Source organism: Corvus moneduloides, chromosome 3 (genome assembly GCF_009650955.1).
Source record: "Corvus moneduloides isolate bCorMon1 chromosome 3, bCorMon1.pri, whole genome shotgun sequence".
Lineage (NCBI taxonomy): Eukaryota > Metazoa > Chordata > Aves > Passeriformes > Corvidae > Corvus > Corvus moneduloides.
Genome location: NC_045478.1, coordinates 121821587 through 121840991, shown reverse-complemented (window position 1 = coordinate 121840991; position 19405 = coordinate 121821587). Strand labels below are relative to the sequence as shown.

General features: G+C 54.2%; 1 protein-coding gene across 2 annotated transcripts in view; it reads right to left on the bottom strand.

Moving 5' to 3' along the window:
* Positions 1 to 17892, bottom strand: part of SLC24A3 (solute carrier family 24 member 3) — a 117797-nt gene extending 99905 nt beyond the window's left edge. For both annotated transcript variants that reach the window (XM_032104415.1, XM_032104416.1), the window contains exon 1: positions 17816 to 17892. The gene's annotated coding sequence lies outside the window, so the exon portion shown is untranslated. The remainder of the gene's footprint in view (positions 1 to 17815) is intronic.
* Between the last annotated feature and the right edge of the window lie 1513 nt (positions 17893 to 19405).

The following is a 19405-nucleotide window of genomic DNA, read 5'->3' as shown; positions in this document are numbered from 1 at the left end:
CCCCCAAAATCCTGCCTAGGGCATCTCCATTCTAAAACACACTTCACTCTACAGAGCAATAGAAAATAGAAGTTAGAGATGAATCGTCTTCAAAGCTTTGGCCTTCCAAGGATCTCCCTGTGAAAACAGGGACACATCAAGATTTTAACCTTGCTAACAAGGACACTTGGTGACACATAACAGGATCCCTGTGGTTTCCCCATGTGCTGGCATCAGTCTCCCTGTGGGGTGGTGAAGGCTGCTCAAAGCCTGCCCTGCTTTGGGTGCCAGCATGAGGCACAAGCACCAAGGACATCACCTCGGCCACAGCACCCCACAACAGGGCTGCCAGGCTGCCACCACCATGGCCAAACTCTTCTTCCCAAGGAAAAGCAGGAAAACTTACAAAAAAGAAAGCTAACAGTTTTCTTTCTCAAATGCAGTTATTCAGGTTTGGATGATTTTTAATGGGAAACACAGCAAAGAGGTTTTTTCGTTTTCTCAGCAGATGTAAAGACTGCTAAACATCCCACCTTGGCTACAGCACCATTTTGGGCAAGCCAGATTGAATGCTTTTCTTATTAATGTTCTAGCTGCTGGCTTTATACTAAAATAATCCTGTGACATCCTCTAAAGCTTTGGTACAATGAAGAATTTTTCCAAAGTTCTGCACCATAGCGTATTTCAAAGTGGGCGAATTACGTTTTTCAGCGCTGAACGTCGCCACAAGGTATTTTCCACCATTCCAATTGCCCAGCACCAGCTTTACGTTACACACTCGGAACCCAGGTTCTGGAGAGCTCTACTTGCGCTTCCTCCTGGAGATATTCCCGTGGACAATAAGTACATGAGTCATTTTTCCCTGTCGTTGTGCCTGCTCTGCGCTTCGTAACAGAACTAAGACAATGCAGACGGTGCATTTCCAGTGGCCGTGTCTCCTTACATAAGACAGGGAGCACACGAGTGTGTGCTTGCTGGGAGCTCCTGTCCCTGCCAAGCTGGGGTGGCAGCCTGGTGGGAATGGCCTCTCCAGCAACACTGCTGACCTGTTCCACTCATGATCACAAAAATGAAGTAGAGTGGAAAGAAGAACTGCCCGGGCTGCTCAGAACTCCTGAAAAGGCTCTGTGTGTGACCCAGATCTCCGCACAGGAACTCGGGCACTCCTTACGCTATTCCAGATGGCTCTGGCTGGAGTTTACAACCAACTTCCAGCGCTGCAGAAACACAGCCAAGCACATCCTGGCTGCACTTCCCAGCACGAAGAACACCACTTTACAATGCTGAACGACATCCCCACCTTCCCCAACTGCACTCTGATCTCACAAATGCATTTATTCTCAGCAGCACGGCACAGAAGCCCCAACAGGATGGAACAGCAACAAGACCTCGGAGCAGACACCCAGTTTCCATAAGGTGCAAGGCAGGCTGGTGTGGAGATGGGAGGGATAGGGAGGCCTTTGCACAGCTGGCCCAAGCAGCTAAGTGAGACAAGAGCACCCCAACCCAGTGCTGGAAGAGAAGAAACTCATCTGCAGCAGTGGACGGTTCGGCCCGGCAACAGTGAGGTGAAGAAAGGCATCGAAGATGGAAGGTGCTTGTGAGCAGCCAGCTGGAGCAGGGAAGAGCTGATGGGCCAGGGGCTGGAGCAGGGAAGAGCTGATGGGCCAGGGAGGGGCTGGCCCAGCCGAAGGAACAGCTCTGTCACCACTGCCTTTCCCCGGCACAAAGCACTGCTGCACAGGCAGGGCTCTGAGAGCTGGCAGGTATCCGCAGCTCTCACTGACAATAAACTACTTTCTATGCAAACTACTGGCCGGAGCCAAAAACAGCACAGCTTTTCCGAAATATGCTTGCCCTTCCTCCTCTCCCGTCTGTCCCTTTTATCTATTGTTTTCACGGTGGTAGCTTTGGGTTTTGGAGGGTTGGTTTCACAACCAGCTGAATTATCTCCGTCTCCCTGAAACTTTCCTGCAGTTAAAACTGCAGAGAAATGTTTCAGAGGAAGAAAAGAGCTGGAACGAGCACGAGCTTCCACAAAAGCCAGCACAGAGGTGGAGAGCAGTGGTGTGGTGAGCTCAAGACAGACCAGGTGAATCCTGGTGGAAGAGCAGCACTCAGCTGAGTGAGGTGCAGCGCTGCTCCACAGCTGCCCTCCCACGGCCGTGTCCCTGTGGCCACTGGCCCCAGACCCACAGGGACACGTCCAGCCAGCCCCTGCATGCGGGTTTCTCCTCCCACCTGCTGCAGACAGCCACCACATAATCTCAGCTCGGGATTGCATAAGCATGTCATAAATGGATTAGCTCTTTTCCTAGGCTGATTTGGGAGATGCTTTTCTTCATCAGCAGCAAAGACCATAAATAGAGCATCCTCGGGAAAAAAAATTCCAAACAAACAACAAAAACCCCCAGAAATCCTACACCTGGCTTTGACAAGCAGCCTGCTCCTTATACCTGATTTCAAAGCTGTATTTCCATGCATCCTAACCTACATGGAAAGGTGCAGGAGGGCAGGGAAAGCACACTGCTGATAACACCTGTACCACACGAGTGAGGCACAGAGGCCAGAGCCAAGCTGCAGGCGGCGACCAAGCAGGGCAGGGTCCCTGCACCAACAGCCCCTCACTGCACACTCTCCCACATATTTTCTATGCGACCACCAGTAGAAAAAATAAAAAAAACCAAAACGCAGCCCCCATAAAACCTCAGGCACAATTACATCCGACATGCTTCTTGCTGCATCACAGAAGTAACTGCAGCCTCAGTTAAACATCCAGCCTGGTCCTAGGCTCACGGACCTGGAAGGGTGAACAAGTCCTCCTGTTCCCCCATCAGCAGTGACCACACACTCAGTCTCTGTCCAAACTGACCCTCCTCTCTGCCAGCTTGAAGACCCTTCAGAGGCATCAGAAAGGACCCCTGCCAGAGCCCAGAACCCTGTCCTAGCCTCAAACACACCATGCAAACCACAAATGCTGCCTCTGTAGCCCTCATCCCTCATGAGCGCCATGGGAGGAGCGAGGCAGAAGCCAGGTACCCATCAGAGCACGACACGGGCTCCGCACTCCGTGCGCCTACCGCCTGGGCTGCCGGCCCTGCTTACCGAGCCCACGGCTCCCACACGCCTCCAGACAGGCTCCCCAGCTCCCTCCTAAGGAGCACAGAGCCCGCTGAGCGCCCCATGAAGCTTCTGCCCCTCCCGGCCCAGCAAGCACAAGCTGAGCACTGCTCTCAGCAAAGCCCAGCTGGAGTTGGGAGGGCAGAGCACGCTCCAAAGCTCCAACAGCAGCTCCACAGCTCTCACAGCAACAGCGAAATGTGACTTTTGGTTTATTTTAACTCTGAAAAGCTGCCCACCCTCTGAAAGTGAAATTTCCACATGCATTCTGCTGGGGTCTGCCTCTGCTCCCACCATGAGGGCAAAGAAAACTTCAAGGACAGGCAGCACCCCGTAGAAAAGCACTCACGGCTCATCAAGCACCGGGTGAAGTCCCTGCACCACTTCACACAGCAAAGCCCAGGGGATGGAGAAGTATCCCTGCAAGAGATGAACAGGCTCCCCAAGAGCTCCCGGGTTTCTAGGTCCGAAAGAGGGTTGGGTTAAGCTTAGTCAAGCGAAGATAAAATTCTGTCCTGTGTTCACTGCATTGTCCAAAAACTGCTACAGGATTTGTGATTACTCCGAGCTTCCATGACTGTTCATTACCAGTTTGTGCAGAAATTTGTGTTTTCTTTAGTATTCATCAGCTTGACCACTAAATTGACCATTCCTTTCTTCCTGATCTACGCCCAAGCGCAAAAGGAACAGTTCTGCACCTGGCAAAAAATACCACGTTTTACTTCTCCCTATCACAGCCTTGTGTGACTCGGCTCCTCTCTAAGGTAAACAGGGCTTTTCTTTTCCTGATAGTCTTTTCATGCCTCTGTTAAATTCCCCAGTTTTACCCTGGACATACCTCCGTGGCCCTGCCCAAGACGCAGGTTAAGTCTCAAGGCAGCAGTTTCCCACTGGCCTGTCCGACAGCACTCGGCACTTTGAGCCCGATTCCCTACTCTGGTTTCTCAGGGATATCTCACTCCCTGCTGGCACTCCCATCTCATTAACATTTCACCTGGCACGAGTGGAAAGTCTGGGCACTGTTGACATGATCTCTGTGCTTGGCAGCCGTGGACTGCCCGGCGTGATTTCCGCAGCTCCGCTGGCACAGCACATCTCCCCTGACAGAGCTGCTGCTGCCTGTTCCGTCTGCCTTCTGTCCCAAGCGTGGGACAGTCTCCTAATACTGGCCAGAGAACTCGGCTTCTGCCTCCTCCTGCTCTTGTGGCTGTCACAGAGGAAAAATTCAGGAGTTTCACAGAGGAAAATTTCAAGCAGCATCCTTCACGTTACCCTGTTGCAGACGCCAGCACTTTCCCCCCTGCCCCAGAATAAATAGAAAGGGAATTTTCAGAGGCAGAAAAGGAAGACAGAGAGCAAATTCTCCTCCCCAGCACTTCCTTGGGGCAGCTCCTCTCCCTGACCAAGCTCCTTCCAATGCGTCTCCCCCTCACCCCTGCTCCCTGTGAGGGATGCCAGGGAATCCTAAAGCATATCCAGACCCCCTGCTCTTTCCCTTTCCCATGTTTCACTAGAAAAGCCCGCTCATGGAAGGCAGGAATCACAGCAGCAGGAGCGTGCTACAGGTGGCTGCACATCTGGGTCGTCCCTCTCAAAACCATACATTGTGATTTCCCTACTTCGCAGTAGACAGCGAGGAAAAAAAGAGCAGCAGTGAATTAATCTAAAGCTGACCGGCCATCAGTAACAGTGCCACTTTTTACACAGTTCCAAGATCCCGTGGCTGCTTGAACCTGGAAAAATCATGACCTTACAAGGCTGGAAAAAGCAGCACTTGAGAGCCTCGCTGTTACCAGACAGACCCTTGTTTCTCGGAAGGATTGGGTAACGTGTTACAGAAAGAGCTAACTCTCTGGAGAAGGCGTTTATCTTCTAAAAAGCAGTGAAAAAACAAGTTGCATTTCAAACCCCTGTGGCAGGGGCCAATACCTGGGGTTTGATTGGGGGTTTTGTGCTTAGGAGGTGAACAGTCACTGCTCCTTAGCCCACATTTATGTACTTCTCTCCTAATTTTGAGCTGACACAGTGTGAGGAAAGACGGTTTTGGGTCAGATGAAATGTTTTAGTCGAATAAAATATTTTATTTTGGTTTGCTCTCTTTAATGCTTCCAGCTAAATATAATTCCGCAGAATTAAATTTAGTCTGAAAATACCATAAAAATGTGCTGGGAAAAGAAACATAGCAGCTCTTCCACAAAAAAAAAAAAAAAAAAAAAAAAAAACAAACAACAACAAAACCAAAAAAAAACCCCAAAAAAACAACAACAAAAGGGAAGGGAAACCATGACTTTATCCCAGTTAAATTCTAAAAGATATGAAAAGTGACACCCTTGCAGCTTTGCCTGAAAAATTTCTGTCAGTGTCCAAGGCCAGGCTGGATGGGGCTTGGAGCAGCCTGGTCTAGTGGAAGGGGCAACCCATGGCAGGGGTTGGAACAGGATGAGCTTTAAGGCCCCTTCCCACACAGACCGCTCTGGGATTCTATGATCCCATGAAATCCACCCATGGCACAGCAAGGTGAATTCCTCAGATGAGGAGGATGGGCTCCTCCATCCCCCTCCCGCACCGCGCTGCCGGGTGCCACCAGAGGTCCTGTCCCGTGCCCGGTGGGCTCCGTGTCCCTCCTCCAGCCCTGCTCCGCAGCAGCCAGGCTGCAGGAAAAGCACACAGCAAGCATCCAGGAGCTCCCAGGGACAGCAGCTGGGACAGGCCTGGTGGCTCCTGCGAGCACTAAAAACAAGCCACTCCTTCCAGGAAAAAAAGGACAGGGAAATAAAGCCATCAGAAACCCTGGCTCCCACTCTGGTATCTCTGATGATAGGGGAAACATCACAAAAGAGAGATCCTTTTCATGCTTTTCTCCACAAAAGATAATGAAAAAACTGGATCTTGCAAAAAAATAAACAAGCATGAGGGAAAAGGAAGCTTTTGTGTCCAGTTTCAATACAAACACGTTTTTCTCCTGTCCCTTTGCCTTACAACTCTTTTCCCCTTGTGTTTCCCTGCAACACCACCACACGAATCTGTAACTGGTGCTTGTTTAATTGTTGTTATTTACTGCTTCCACAGAGCTGGAAAGGCACTTGGAGAATGGAGAAGAGTCTAGGCCCAGACAAGACACTGGCTCTGATATCCAATGCCGCTGTTCGGCACCAAGTCTGGATTTGCTCCCCAAATCCACTCCCAACGTGAGGTGACACTCAGGACAATTCACTGACAGCCAGCCCCCAGCAGCCAGCGCAGAACTGCAGTGGGGGGAGTAAAAGCACAGGGTTTAAAGTATACTGAGACAGTAGTGTGGAGGAGCTGGGAACTGTGAAAAAAGAAGTCAGGGACAGAGGCGTGAATCCAGGCCTTGCGGAGCGGTGCCAACCCCCCTTTTTCTGCATCTGTCCAGAAAACCTGTGAGATGATTTTTACCAGTGCTGAGAACGTGCTGAAGGGCAGCTGCTGGCCTGTGACTGATGCTGTGCCTTCCTCCCCAGAAAACTGAATTCCTGACACCAATGCATCTCCTTGGTTCCCAGCCCTGCAGCCGGAATTAACTCAGGAGAGCAAGATGCTCCACGGGTTGCAGGGTGCTCGTGGTCCTGTTCCCTGCCACTGGCCAGCAAATGGAGCTGGCCTGGAGCTGCCCCAAGTCAGCCACAGGCAGGAGAGCAGGAGGGAGCACCCACCAAGGTTGGAAAGCCTGGTTCCACCTCATGGAAAGCCTGGTTCCACACCACTCGGTCACCACGAACGGTGCCCGCCAAGGTGCCCCCACTGCACGTGGGTTCCTGCCCTCCTTCAGACTGATCTATGTGCCTCCAAGCCAAGCTGAAAATTACCTCAGTGACAGAGAGTGTTTTCCCTACGGTACCCACTTAATTAAATATTGAAAGAGCTATTACCTTTCAGGAATGCCAGTGCACTGGCTGTGTCCATTATTTATAACATAATGTATTCATTATGCATTTTATCCCATGCTCCTATCTGCTGATCTCATAACAGGCCCTTAAACAGAATTTTAAGCAATTAATCCCACCTTAACTACGGACAAATATATATAGAAGCCTCAGGACATCTCTTTCTTATATTTATTTGAAGTAAGCAAACATATCTGGAAATAAATCTGGTAATCAGGGAAGAGAGGGACATGGCCGAGCAGCCTGGAAACCACAGAACCAACGTGAGCCAGGCTCATTTCAATCAAAACTGCCAGCCTGGGCTATCTGGAAAAAGTAAGCCTTGGCCTGCCACAGATCCCCTCCCACGACATCCCTTCCACACCGATGATCCAAACCCAAACGCCCCAGAACATCCGGGGCCGTCCTGCCTGCCAGGGCCCGCCAGGCTCAGCCAGCCACTCTCCCACAGTCAACAGGTGTCCCTGCTGAGCTGCCCCAGGTTGTCCCTGGTGCTCCCCTGACCCAGCCCCAGCTCCCATCCCTGCATGCGGCGGCCGTGGCTGCGAACCCCAAAGCTCGCTGAGCACGTGGGTGCCAGCCCCGGTGCTGGCAGAGCCTCAGGGGCAGGGATGTCCTGCTCATCCCACTCTCCTTTGTGCCACTCGGATCCCTTTTCCCAGTCCCACGGGAGGGAACCAGCCCTGGGATCCCTCCCGCAAGAGGCAGCTGCTCAGCCTTGTGCCCTGCTCTGCTGCAGACCCTGAATTGTAACACAGCTCCTGTTCTCTCTCCCATACCCAAACACCACAATGGTGTTTCAGTCACATGGTGACTGAAAAAAACTTTAAAAGAAGGAAGAAGGGAAAAAAAAAAGAAAAAAGAAAATAAAAGCCTCTCTAGACACATCTGGGAAGCTCCTCATAAATCAGCACAGATCAATGCAGAAAACTATCAAAAACTATCCTTGGCTTCAGCAGGTTTTGGACTGGCCCTTACCAGGGTGGCCCCGGAGTAACAAGGCTGCTGAAGCCTCTCAAGGCAGATCTGTACTGAGGGTTGACTGAAGCTTGTAGAGGCTCCTTAGCACATCCCTACAAAGGCAGCCCGTCCCTAAAAGTAGAGGACATGGATGCAACCCCTGTCCAAACCAGTAACTACACCCTTACTTTTCCACCCCGGGGATGTTCCCTACCAGCTGCCAGAAAAGGCAGGCACAAAGGCAACAGGTACCAGTCCCGAGCAGCAGAGCAGCACCCCTGCCCTCCTCTGAGAAATGAGCCTAGCCTGGAATGTTTCAAAGTGTTTCAAGGAAACAAATAACACTACAGAGGGGGGGGGGAAAAAAAAAACAACAACTTTCTATTTTTGACCAGAGATCCTGGAACAAAAGGACAGTGCTCCACATCATACCAGAATCAAGTGTTGGATGCTATCCTTTCTTTATAAGGCTTTAAGACGGGCAGACCCTCCAAGAAGTGGTAAGCAATTCTTTATTTACCCTGAAGTGAGACGCTGCAGACGCGGGTTTAATTCATTGCTCTGCTATTAGCCTGCGAGGTGACCTTGGACAAGTTGTTCTGTCCGGATTCTCAGCTGGTGTCAGCTGGCACCGTGCCACCACAGTCAATTTAAACAATTTGAGACGCCAGCCCCAGAGCCCTCGGGTCCTCAGCCTCCCTCTCCTGAACAGCTCTGCCACCCACACGCAGCCCCGCCATGCCCCAAGTGACCTGAGGGACATGGAGTGGGGCGAAGGGAACTCATGCTTCCCTTGGACAGTACGTGGTTTTCATAAAATGAAACAAAAAGCCTATTTTGGTTTTGGGGATTGTTTTAAATAGCCCTACGATCAAGGCTTTAAAAACACTACCGTGCTCTGGTGAGACCCCACCTGGAATCCAGCTGTGGGGCCACCAACATCAGAAGGATGGACGGACCTGTTGGAGCAAGTCCAGAGAGGCCACGAGGATGCTCAGAGGGCTGGAGCACCTCTGCTGCAGAGACAGGCACCCCTGCAGCTTCCCTCTGGATCATTTCTTCACTCAAGAAGCTTTTGCATTGCTCGGTTACTTTTTTGGACAACTCCTCCACTTCTGAACAAGCTCGATTTGCTGCCTCCTCTGATTTAGCACAAGAATAAATCCACAGAACATGAAACTCAATTTGTTTTACTCTGCCAACAGTCAGCAGCAAAGTTAACTAGAAGGCGTTTTTAAGCGCTGCCTCTTCTCCCTGTTCCTCCCCTCCCATGCCACTGCTGTCCCAGGAGCAGCCCAGAGCCAGCAGCACCTTGCTGTGAGCATGGCTGATGGAACCTGGGGAACAAGCCAGCTCTGTGCGTGCGACAGGCCACCGGCTTGGACAGGAGCTCTCTGGGACAAGGGCTGTCTCGGCTCCGCCTTCACAAGGCCTGCAAGGAGCGTGGTCACTCAGTCCTGGGCAGGATGGGCTGCTCACCACGACCCCAAACACCAAACCTGTGCCCTGATGAAAGATCTGACCCACGGTGCCTTAGCAGCCCATATCCTTGAGAGGACATGGTGCCACCCCATCAGTGAGACCCCTCCTTGCTGTGCCACTCAGCAGAGCTGTGTCCCAGGGCTCTGCAGCGTCCCTTGCCCCAGGCCCCACTGCAGCACCAGGCACCCTTCTGCAGAGCAGGGAACAGAGCCTACACGTCAACTGTGATCACTGCCAGAACCCCCACCTGCTCCTGAACCGTGTGGCACTCACCGGCCACCACAGCAAGGCATTTAACAACTCTCTTCTACTTGCCAGCAGCCTGGGGGGTGAACATCACACGTACCTACTCTTTTTTAACAACTCCAGTGCTAGGAGCCTTTTTGGACGCGTCACGGTGCGTAAGCTCAGCTGCCACGGCTCCAGCTTTCCCTGAAACAAACTGCTGCACCATCTCAGCACAGGCAATGTTCACGTACAAGAGCTTCCTTCTGCCCCATGCTCTCAAAAAATACAAATCAACTGTCATGTCATGGGGTGCACTGAGAACCGGAGGGCAGATCTTGTCAGAGGAAAAAGGGATGTCCATGTAAGGCTCGTTTCTCCTCCTGCTTTATGTTACAGGATGTTCTGGCCATCTTAGGGAAAAAAACCAGTTGCGTCTATCTCTGAATGAGGATTACTCTAACAGCAGACCCTTCAGTTGTTTGCAGCTCAGTTAGCACGTTTTTGGTGTGCATATCGAAAAGACTCTTTGCCTGGACTTCAGCAGGCTCTTTCCCAATCGAGTTATTAAATCTGTTTGCAGTTCTGGTTGGATAGGTGCTGCCTGCTGCTGGAGCGAACGCTGAGGATGAGCCCCGGCGTACCAAGGTTCCCTTTAAGGGCACACACTCGGCACTGCCACATCTTTCTCCTCTCCCGGCACTGCGACTGATGGACGCTGCCAGGGAGTCACCGCAGGGACACGGGAGACTTCCCGGGGTTAATCCACAGGGACAGGGCAGAACACTGTGGACCGGAGCTCCGCGTGCGTGCCTGTCACTCCCGTGCCAATTCCAGGAGTTCTCTTGTGCCTCAGTTTCCCTCCCTCGCAGCCTGAGGACACGCTTACTCGCCTCGTTGCCTCCGGCACGATCGGAGGCTGAGGAACGGCTGGAGCGAGGAAGGGCCTGGGTAGCCTCGCACACACACGAAACCACCTGATGTCAACCCAGCACTTCCCACACTGCAAGTCAAGCCCTGGTCCTTGGCCTGGCTGCCTGAGGACACAAACCCAGCTCAGAGCTGAAGCACCGCGCACACCATCGAGGAACAGCAAGGTCAGGCCAGGCTGTGCATCCCTGCCACTCCACGCGGCTGCTCAGCTCGCAGCTAGGCACAGGAATGTCCCAAAACCACCAAATCCATGCCTCCAAACCCTTCCCGACACTCCTTTGTGCCCAGGAGTGTTTTCCCCTGTGAATGGTATTTCCCCTTCCCAATGCACACTCACATCCACGGACACAGGACCCGTGCCCTGGGCTGCCACGGGCAGAACAGAGCTGAGCAAGAGGATGCTGTGGGGCAGGAGGTACAGCGGAGACACCCCCTGCTCCCCTCTCCTCCAGGCCATTCCCAGGTCCCAGCCAGCACTTGGGGACCATCTGCTTCCCACAGGCAAGGCTTATAGGCAGATGACATTCCACATTAGCCAAAAGCATCCATAAAAGGCAAATAAAGTCCCAGCAAGTACTGTCTCACACAGCTTTCTCCCTGGACACCACATCTGGACTCCTCTTCAATGCCTCCCTTTTTCCAGAGGAGCAAGACCCAGGACCTTTCCCTGGAGTCCTTGGTACAATGCTCCTAGTCTCAGCAATATGAAAAAAAAACCCCGACCCCACCCCACAAAAAAAAAACCCCAACCAAACAAAACAAACCAACCAACAAGAAAATCCCAGATCAACACCTCCAGTTCCCATCAAGCTTCAGTTTTTAATCCAGTCTGGAGCCCAGCCCTTTCTGCTGGATGCAACACCCTGTCCCACTCCCTTCCCCTCTTTTCCCTCCAACAATCAAACACACTGAGAAATCCTGCTATTTCCAGAGTCCTCTCAGCCTGCTTCTGAAGAAAAGCTGAGCATCTAGAGGTTGTACCCATTCTATTTTTAAATCTGAGCATTAAGCTGAAATCCAGCCATGCCACAGTACGGACACAGGGACTGCACCTATTTCCTGTCTCACACGGGTACAGCTGCTCCTTTGATGCAGTTGTCTCCTGGCCAAAGTGACGGAGGCCTCAACACCCTCCCAAATTCCCGAGCACAGCAGGCTCATCCCACGCCCATCTCCCTGCCCAGGCAGCTCTGCTGCTATTGATTCCAAGCTGACAAAATTGGGTCTCAGTCTCACCTGAACATTCCTTTGCTGGCTGCTGTGGAGACCTGACCTTCTGTGGAAGGCGATGCAAGAAAAGGTAACGTAAAGTTTTCCGTGAGACAAGACAGAGGGACCTGACCCTGAGGGATTCCCAGCTACCTGCAAGCTCCCCATCCGGATGCCCTCGGCAGTCAGTAACAAGGACAGGCGGCTCAGGGCTGGAGGAGTCTCACAGTCGGGCAAGGATCCCCTGGGGAGGAGAGACAGAACACCTGCATCCCTCTAGGGTCAGCTGAGAGCCCATTCAGGAGCTGCAAATTACACACATTCACCACTTTGTTTTCAAAGGATTTCCCTTTGATGCCGTGAGCAATGCGGAGCAGCCACAAGGATTTACTCACCGTGTAACCCTACTCTCCTGAGAGCATGTCTACAGGAAGGATGGTTACCATGGAAGGACTACAACCACACTGCTCACACCTGGGCATGCCCGACCGCTCCTTCCCATAAAGCCACAGCAGCGGAAAAAAGTTAGGATGAGGTTACCAGTGGCTCTTGGCATGGGTCTGACTCGGCTCCTGCTGATAAAACCCAGAGCAGAACAAAGCTTTTGAACAGCCCCAGTGCTCTCCAAAACCCCAAGCCTGAAGACTGCCCTAGAGAAGGGCAAGGAAGACAAGGCCAGAAGAAGAGTAAAACCCCTTTTTTTTACCAAACGCACTGCTGTGGCTGAGCTGCCTGGCTGTGGGCTGTGAAAAGCAGCAGGAGAGAGAGCACAGCATGGTGCAGCTCCCACCACCACACGGCCCAGCTCCTGGAGAATCCTGCGGCTTCATGGGAACTGCTGGAAGCTGTTGCACTGGATCCTAAGGTGCATCCCTCAGACTCTGCGCTCCTGCGAACCCCACGTGGTTTTCATTCCCAAACACAAAACTCTGAAGCTTCCGGGGACAGGTTTCGTGAAACCTGGCTCTCTTCTTCAAGTTTTATCTTAGAGAAAGCTTCATGAAAACTAGGTTTTCTATGCTCATCAACAGGAAAGCCAGAAGAGGTAACTTAAACCACTCCAGAAGGAACAGAAACCAGAAGAAAACCCCAGTGATCCTCCTAGCTACCACAGAGTTGCCATCAATTTAAGGAACAGAGACAAAACAGAGGAAAGCACCCTGGGGCAGGATAACACCTAGAAGCAGGTCAGGTCCAGGGGTCAGGGGAGTTTTGCAACTGCAGGGCTGGATGCTGATCTCCTACAAGACCCTGTCCCATATCCAGGAGTGTACAGACACAAATACCTGCCACATGAATACATGACAGGTCCAGCCAAGCCTTTTGAGGATCCCTGACCAAAAATGGACAGTGTGACCAGCCTGCCTTTTCTAATTATGGACTCGTAATTATTCTATTATGGACTAATTACGGACTATTCAAGATTAGCAGCAGGAGGGAAGTACTAAGAAAGGGCTGGGACAGAACCAACCAACCATGCCCACCTCCTCATGAGCTCTGCTGTTCTGACCACAGCCACCACCCAAGGGCTCTCTGTTCAAGCACGGCTTGTTAATGCCCCTCACCGAGTCGTTCCAGCATGCTAGCCTGGCAGAAAACCTCCTTCATTTATCCTGGGCTAGTTTTCTGCTGGGTTAACCTGCTGGGAAGGCTCAGCTTAGGGCCACCACCATGCCAGAGGCCAGGCACGAGGCACCAACGGGGGCAGGAGCTGCCACAAGCCACGGACAGGGCAGGATTGAGCCCGTACCGCTCCATCAGCGCAGACAGGTGTGCAGCACAAGCCTACCTTACCTCGACAGGCACCACAGGAACAGCAGCTGCCGAGTCTTTCCGCAACTCGCCCTCTCCCAGCCTGGCGTTCTCTCTGCTGGTGAGCAGCTGGGGCGGCCAGCAGCCCTCGGCCCCGACGCCCCGCTGGAGCCAGCGCTCCCGAGCACCCCGCATCCTCGTCCCGGGCACCACGACCCTGTGGCTCCCGGTGGTCAGGCGCCCAGCCTTGGCAAGGCGGCCAGCCTGGCACGCAGCCCAGCGCTTCCACAATGCTTCGAGGAAGTGGACTCCAAATGGGCCTGGAGAGGTGGGAGTTCTGAAGGCAGTTCTCCAGCCACAGCCAGGTGGGCAAGCCCTGCTCTGCTGGCGCCCGGAGCAGATGCTGACAGCCAAGCGAGCACGGCTCTGAGCAGGCTCCCTCACCCCTCCGAGCAGCGCTGCGCATCCCGTCCCCGCTCTCCCCGAGCTGCTCAACACAAGGGCTCAGTCTCAGTCAGCTGTCGGTGCAGGACCTTGAACAAGCACTAAATAAATGAACAAGTCATTTCCTGCAAGGCCAAACATGCTCCCTGCCAAAGAGGTCACATACCACGCTCTGGCCTGATGCCTCTCCCGAGTTTATGAGGGTAAATTCCCATATCCAGGGGTCCAACAATTACAGCAATACATCTGGGCTAGGATTACTCACGCTGGAGCTAGGATTACGGTCCGCTGAAGAGGTGAGGAAAACAACTGCTTTTGTGCTTTCACTGCATGACCTCCAAAGTTCGGTTTGGGTTTCTTGATTTGCACGAACCAAAACATTCAAATGAAATCAGGGAGTTTTCGCTTAACTCTCAGCTAGAGGACCAGGATCTTTCACACCAAGGCTCTTCAGTGTTATTTTGGCAGTAAGGAGATCTGTAAGGAAAAGCCCTTTGAGGCAGGACCCGTGACAAAGCGGTTGGGAGCGAGCAGCCTACGTGGCTCATTCCAGCCTTGTGAGCTCCTCCAACCAGCACCGGGGCGCAAGGCGGACATGCCCAGGATCCTTGCTCCCCACCTCTCAGCACACCACCCAGGATTGCTCGGAGGCTTTCTGAGTGTGTTTTCATGACAGGGATGCTCTCAACACACCACAGCCCACAAGGACCAGGCAAATACCAGTCCTGTGAAAACAGCCCGAGCTTCGTGTTTGGGGTAAGTCTCAGAGCCTGTCAAAACGCATCTGGCAGGCCCTGCTCTGCCATTCTGAGCACTTCACTCCCCTCAAGTTAAAACAAGACTTAAAAGAAACCCCAATCTTCCACGCTTGAATCACACGGGCAGCTCCATGTGCTTGGATGTGCCCATCCCCATGAGTAAGGGCTGCAGAATCAGACCCAGCTTTTCCTCACCATCCTGCCAAAGACACAGATACAAAGAAGAAGAGAAAAATCCCACTGACTGATGCCCCTGCTATTTCTGCTGTCCATGACAGCAAACTGGTAAAAGGCCTGACTCAGAAGCCTCCCTTGAAAAACCTGAATCATTACAATCTGGAAGACGGTCTAATATAATGAAGTCTCCACTCCTCCCTCCCTCTGGAAGAGGGAATTTGCGTCAGAGTGATGGAGGGGATAGAGAAGGGGGAAAAAAAATAAACCCAACTTCACTCTCCGTTCAACCCTCTCTGCGCGGGCGGAAGAGTCGGGCAGCCAGCGGTTGGCAGCTGGATTTGGGGTCTGCAGGGCTGTGTTTGGCCTCAGTTACACCTCTCAGCTACCAGTGTTGACTTCCTTAATGTCAGAGTATAACCACAAAGTTACACTGCCAGGAAGCAAGAAAGAGGCTCCCCAGCTGCATGATCACTGCCCAGACAAACTGTGTGAACTTGGATTTCTTCTCGGCACTGTGTCTATTTCCGAAAGCTTGACCCTTGTGCAATACGGAGATCATTGGAATGAGCCTCATAGAACGGTATAATGTTTTAACACTTTGTTACTATGCATTGTTTAGCATCAGGAGATCTCACACTCACCTCACAAAGCAGCCTTATTTTCGAGACCCAGCCAAACAAGACATGGAGAGATTAGACTAAGTCTCTCAGAGAAGCACTGGGAGTCACCGGCGCAAAAACCCAGAGCTTGTGCCGTGTCCCCTGGCATTGCCTCCCCCAGATGGTTTATCGATTAGACCGCTGTGGTTACCCGCCTCTCCAGAAGGGCTCTAGCCTGTTTCCTGAGGGGACGCGCAGGTACACACACCTCACAAGGAGGCTCTGGCACTCAACACCCTCTGCACACACAGGTCACCAGTGACCTGAAAAGCCCTGCTCCTCCAGATCCAGGCCACGGCTGAAACGGTGCCTGAGGGGAAGGGGACTGACTAAGAAAAACAGCGGCACTCAAAACGAGCACGTATCGTGTGAAGAGGGGATTCAAGCCTAGGGTTTCTGAGCCGGATCGCGCCTTAACACCAAGGCTCTCCAGGAGCAGCGGCCACTGCAGCATCTCCACTGCACCCCAGGGAAGCCTGTGCCCAGCCTCACGCTGCCACCACTCCCTCTGGCACCGAGGATGCTGGGAGTTGCCCACGCCATGTGCGCTCCTAAAGGCACACAGTGAAAACAACCCCGGAGCCTCCTGCCAGGGCAGCAGGGAGAGAGATGCCACTCGACACGAACACACCACAGCCCAGTCAAAAGTTTGTGCTGAATCTTAAACCCCGCGTTTTCACATGGGAAAAATACCAAGACAGCTGAACAGAAATACACCTTTCCACCTCCTAAGCACAACACAAAGGCCAGAGAGCACCAGGCTGTATCCGAGGCTCCCCAGAGAGCCCGCTCGCTTTGGGCCCGTGCAGCGCCAGCGGACGCAGTGGGCGCTGTGGAAAATTTCCACCTGTAAGATGACTCTTCTCCCTGTCACTCCCGGCTCTGCACGGCAGCCGGGTCTACTGCGCCGAACGCCATTCCTCATCTCCCGGATTAACTTTAGGCAAACTCTGCTCACAACGCGAGACAGGCTCCCAAACTGAAGCAAAGTGGCCAGAGCCCTGACACGAGCCTGCTGCACCAGCTGGGGAACATTTCAGCAGCTCAGGCAGAGCGCAGACGAATGCACCTGCGGCACCAGCCTTTGCGGCAGACGGAGCTCCTTCTACATAGGCAGGGACCCCAAAACAGGGGATGGGAACGAGCACTGCTCTTCACAGAGAGGCACGCACGCTGGGCCGCTCTCAAAATAGGCGTGAAAATCACCCTTGCCACATCACCTACTAATATCTCGTGTGGCAAAGGCAGCAGCATGCAGCCAGTCGGCTCGGCTGGACACGGATCACCTTCCCGCTGACGGGAAGGGGGAAGAGAGCACCACAGACCTTCACACCGGCAGCCTTTGAAGTTTAGGTAAAGGAAGGATGGATACTGGCGTTACACATCCGCATCTTCCATGCTGGCAGACTTGAATATACCTCAGTACATGCATAAACTCCTGTTTACTCACAACGATGTTCGTGTTTTTCCTGGCCTTACTTCTCAGATGCAATCATCGCGTTTGTGAGAAAAAGCGTAAGTTTTAGAAGACGCGTACCAAAAAAAAAAAAAAAAAAAAAAGACGATTCGATTAAATTGAGGGCATAAGAGTCTCAAATCTCAAAAACCCATCCCAATATCGTTATACTCCACAAGAAACGCTGCGCTCAAGCCGTAGCTGGTGTTTGTGCTCTTCCCCGAACATGAGAGCATTCCTCACACCATGCTGGACACCGTGAAACCCTTCAGACACGTCTGTTTATTTAAAAAGCAAATTCGAGTCACGGAGGGGTATGCTCTTCTTTTCTTAAAGGCAAACAAGCCTGGCGTAAATTCTGCTTACATTCACGGATCTGCAAGGCAAAACGCGAGCCGCTTCCGATCGTCCCCTGCGCAGCGGTGGGCAGGGGACCCCCGGGCACCATCGCAGCGCCCCGGCCCCGCAGGGGGGGCTCCGGGCACCCCGCTCCGGCCGCGCCGAGCCCCCCGCGCCCCGTGCCCGCCGGGACCCCCGTGGCGGGCGGGCCCCGCTCCGCCCCGCACGCCGAGCTCCGCCAAGTTTCGCGCCGCTCCCGGGGCCGCTCCCGGGGCCGCCCCCGGCGCGCAACGCCCCGGCTCGGGCGGGCCCCGCCGCGGACCCCCGGCCGCCCCGGCCCCCGCAGCGCCGCCCTCCGCAGCCGGGCCCCGGTGGCCCCGCCGCCGCCGCCCCCCGCCGCGGCCCCGCACTCACCGCCGCGCCCGGCCGCGCAGCCGGCCAGCAGCAGGGCCAGGGCGGCCAGCGCGCACAGCTGCCCCCGCAGCAGCTCCCCTCGCCGCCGCCGCCGCAGCCGCCGCCGCTCCGCCGCCGTGCCCGGGGCGCCCATCGCGGCCGCTCCGCTGCGCTCCGACCGCTCCCCGCGCCGCGCCGAGCCCCGCCGGGCTCCGCAGCGCCGCCTCCGCCCGCCCACAGAGGGCGGGACGGGGCGGGGGCCGCACGGCAGCGCGGAGGGGCTGCCGGGCCCGGCGGAGCCGCGGCCCCTCGGCCGGCGCGCAGAGCGAGCGCGGCCCCGGCACGGGGCCCGCTGCCCGCAGGTTCCTGGGCGGGCAGGGGCGGCGAGGCAGCGTGGCCCGGCCTCGCCTGCGCTGGGCATCGCACACATCGCACCGCCCGCCACCGCAGGGGCGCTCGGGTCCTCTCGGCATCGTCTCCTGGGCTACAGCCTGTACCGCCCGTGCGGTGTCTTGACACCAGAAAAGCCCCAGCGCACCGGTGACCCCTCACCGGTGCTCCCAGTGACGGCAGCAGGCAGCCCTCGCTGCCATCCCTGCGCTTTTCAGACACCCGGGGGGTTTCTCGCTAGGGGTGGTTGGGGATTTTCCCCCCCTTTCTCATTCTCTGCCCTGAACTTTTTGCTGGATGAGCAGCCGCCTGCCCTGCCTGCCCTTCAGCCCGGTCCTGTGCGAGCCCTCTTGCTTCCCATCGCTCTGCTGGGCGCCCTGGCGCCCTGGCTCACACACCTCTGGGGAGCTGTGCCAGCTGCTCTGTCACAGCCACTCCAGCCCTCCTCTGCTGGGGCTCCCCGGCTTGAGAGCCTGGGCCGGTTCTTCCCTCCTTCCACGTAATGCCATAATTGCTACTGGAACATTGACACAAATACCTACAGGCTGTGCTGAACCCGGAGCGTTGTGCACACGCAAGGGAACAGCTGCCTCTGCGGGGCCCGTGCATGTGCACAGACACCATCACCCAGGAAGGGCCCTGGAGTTACATGACGGATCTGCCGTTTTGGCTGGAGAGCCACCTTCAGCTGAGATGAACGGGCGAGCAGAAGGAATACCTCTGTTCCTCCATGTTCCCCATGGGCTGCCACAGCTCGCTGGACACAGACTGAAATGGAAGTAAACATCACTGTCCGTATTTTTGGTTAGGTACCCACCTTTCCCGTTAAAGACAGTCTCATTCTGGGGGCAGCAGTGAATTATGTGCACCCACCCTCTCCCGAAAGGGTTTCTGCCAGTTCTGAACTTGACCGGGATGTTGGTTTCCAACTCTGCTCTTGCACATCTGCTGCGTGTGCTCCTACACACAACTTCAGCAACACTGGTGTCCCTGTTGGCCCAGGGTAGGCAGAGCCAGCTCCCACCCAGGCAGTAAATGGAGCTGACAACTGGCCTAGGATGTAGCTAGGGAAGAAGTGTTTTGTTTTGGTTTGTGTTTTTTCCGGGTAGGACACACTCCCTTCCCCCTGGCAGGGCAGGTTTTATCCCATGGTAAACAACTCTGAAACCTGTAGCGCTGTCAAACACTACAGCAAGTCACTGCAACAGAGGAGAGAGATCC